The 3,062-nt window shown below is 31.5% G+C and overlaps 1 long non-coding RNA gene across 3 annotated transcripts; it reads right to left on the reverse strand.

The window, feature by feature from the left end:
* Window positions 1-985: 985 nt before the first annotated feature.
* On the reverse strand, window positions 986-2,696 carry LOC145168774 (uncharacterized). 3 transcript variants are annotated; one of them, XR_013742081.1, is made up of 4 exons: window positions 2,662-2,696; window positions 2,391-2,570; window positions 2,202-2,294; window positions 986-2,049 (listed from the first exon to the last, which is right to left on the reverse strand). It is a non-coding gene; the product is annotated as an uncharacterized LOC145168774 (long non-coding RNA). The 3 variants fall into 3 exon arrangements; XR_013742080.1 differs by lacking the exon at window positions 2,662-2,696 and having other exon boundaries at window positions 986-1,896; window positions 2,005-2,049; window positions 2,391-2,651; XR_013742079.1 differs by lacking the exon at window positions 2,662-2,696 and having other exon boundaries at window positions 2,391-2,651.
* Window positions 2,697-3,062: the final 366 nt, after the last annotated feature.

A 3,062-nucleotide genomic window follows, 5' to 3' on the forward strand; every position in this document is an offset into this window, starting at 1 on the left:
TATGAATAGTAAAGTAGTAACTTTTGAGGCCACAAATCTTTAGTAAATTTGACACTTTTCATCCTTGAAGTGAAAACTTTTACATTTTTGCGTTTTGATTAAGTTTTTGCGCCTTTAGGTTTTTGCCACAAATCTTTAGCGACTTTGACATTTTTCGTCCTTGCAGTAAAAACTTTTACATTTTGGCGTTTTTGCCACCAATTTTTAGTGACTTTGACACTTTTCGTTCTTGCAGTCAAAAGTTTTACATTTTGACATAAAAAACACAAAAAACCTCATTTAGACTTTTGCCACCATATTTTCCCAACCTTGGCAACTTTCACACTATTGCCACAACATTTTTGGATTTTCTCCACTAGTGTCCCTTCTTTTGGTTGTTATACAATTTTAGCATCTAATTTTAGGGGTTGTCGACTTTCTCCCCTATTTGTGGCGATTTACACTTTCAGCATATATCTTTTAAAGTTTGTCGATTTTTCCCATATTACCCCGGTAGTGACGTAGTCGCGGGTTCTTTACTAGTTACTATTAATAAACATAAAGTTTGAATAAAATAAAATAAAATATCTATCGATTTAAATAAATATTTTTTAGTAAATTGTTTTATTCTATATTGTTTTTTCCCTTTTTTTCATGAAAATGTTATCTTATGTTAAAACACTTACCATTTAACCGTTGTTTAACCATAAAAAACAATATGAATTGTAGCCTTGCTTTTTTTTTTTTCTAATGATAATTTATCATTTTTTCTAGATTATGTGAGGGTATTATATATAGATACTAGGAAAATGATGAGGGTCGTGATAATCACGGCCCTAGAGAATCGATTTTGAAGCGGAGTTCGATCACAATTAAGCGAAAATGATAACTTAAATAGTACAATATAAAAAGATAATATCTATATAAGTGTGTATTCTTTGTAAGAAGTGTAAGTTGAATGTTTATTCTTTTAGAAATGGTAAAAGTGTAAGAATATAGTGTGTTTACAGAAAAGTTTGTATTCCATTCCATGATGAAATAAAAACAAAGAACTGTGCAAGTTGCAACTCGTGTCCTAACGTAATTCAAACAGAAAATGTTTGTCTTTGATATAAAAAAGATTAAAACTGATGGTTACAAAAGAAAATGTTTGTCTTTCAGCTAAAGGCATAAAGATCAACCTCATGACAAAGTAATACTTTTTGCCAATCAACATTATGGCTACCGCATCTCATATTCAGAATTAGCAACATCATCAAGTAAAGGTTTCACAACCTGCAACATAGTTCTGAATCAAGTAAATTTGCCATGATTAAGCAATATTATGAGAGATGTAATTAAATCAGTACCCATTATCTATTTTGGCAATGAGAACATATATGTGTAGATCTTGTAATGGGCATAAAGGTAATTTAACATTCCAATGAGTTAGCGGTTACCTCAGTTTCAAACTCTTAAGCCTATACAACAATGACTTCAGCAGCAAGCATCATAGCTTTATATACTGGACCAATAATCGGAGGCTAAAAAGTATCAAAAATCAAAGAGGCCAAAGTAGAAGTGGCATGGAAAACATAACTCCCCTCAGTCTAAGGTCTTGTAAAAAAAATTAAAATAAGGCACAATAAAAAGTACATATCGACAATTGGATAATTTTTGAAGATTTGCGGTAAAAAGATTTATTTCAAGATGGCATATAGTTAAAAACTAATTGCTAATTTCGATTAAATTAGAGTGGTTACGATTAATTTTGATTACATGAAAAAAATGATTGTACATTATGTGAAGTGTATGGTCAATAAGGTACTAAAAAGAGGTATTATGGTGGGCTATTTTGTTGTCAGGCTACCAAAAGAAAAGAGTAAAAGAAGTGAAGGGCTGTTTCGTCTTTTTTTGGATAACTACCAAAGTCCTAGCCTGCATAAGGAAAGATTCACATAATCCTCATGTCAAAATAAAAAGATAAAAAAAAATTCAAGAAATAAGTGTGTAACATGTTTAGAAATGATAAATGTATTTGCTGACCGTAAATGCGTAAGGGATAGTAGTAGCTTGAACTGAAGCAGAAGTCTGTGCATTGTTGAAAGACTTAACAATAATTAGAGAGAGAAACAAATGCCATGAATTTATTAATCAGTAAAGTAAAAAGAATTTAGCAGCTTATTAATGACTATTAAGATTGATCATCTATCTAAAAAAGAGATCTCATGAATAGTGATTACCACAGCTGAGAGATTATGCATCGACATATGATGATAAGGATTAAGGAAGATTAATGCTGGCATGAATGGAAAGAACTTTCACACTTTGTTCCCCTGTTCACCAGCATAAGCAGATTGTTAGGAAACTAATTGATAAAAGCACAACATTAATGACTCTGTGTAATGAGTAAATAAGCCAAGTGAACTTACATTTTGAAGGGTTCTTGGGGTTGGGGAACACACAGACTGTCTCCACAGCTGAATCTGGACTAAAATTTCCACCTTTAAAGTACTGAAACTCATCACCAACAACCCCAAATATCTCTTCCTTCCAAAATAGTTTCAGCAACAAGATCAGAATCAATGTCTACTTCAGAGTCTGACCGACACCTAGAAATTGGGAACAACACCATTAATGGCAAGCACAACCTGAATAATCATATCATGAAATAAAATTGGCAAATAAACAACATCCACAAACCGAGTGCCGCTCATTCAGAGCCAATGCTAGAAATTAGGTTTCAAGTTTAGGATTTTCTTTTATATAACTAGATTATAACACGCATTAAACGCGGGGAAACGCATAAAAAAGTACAAATCATTGAAGGACAAATTTGTAGACAACTTTTTATGTTAAAAAGAATTGGATGTATTAATGGGTTAAAATGAATTTATTCAATTCTTCAATACATATATTAAACAAAATTAATATCATAAAACAAAATAAGAGATGAGTTGACGATTAAAAAAATTAACGCTACCTTTGATATCTTTTCTAGGGATGAGCATATGGACCGGGGAACCACCCTAAAAATTATAAAATGACACTTTAATGAACAATGAAATAAAATTGGAAACATTCGAATATAGAATAATGGCGCA

Source organism: Lactuca virosa, chromosome 4, assembly GCF_052849685.1.
Source record: "Lactuca virosa cultivar CGN04683 chromosome 4, Lactuca_virosa_CGN04683_v6, whole genome shotgun sequence".
Taxonomy (NCBI): Eukaryota; Viridiplantae; Streptophyta; class Magnoliopsida; order Asterales; family Asteraceae; genus Lactuca; species Lactuca virosa.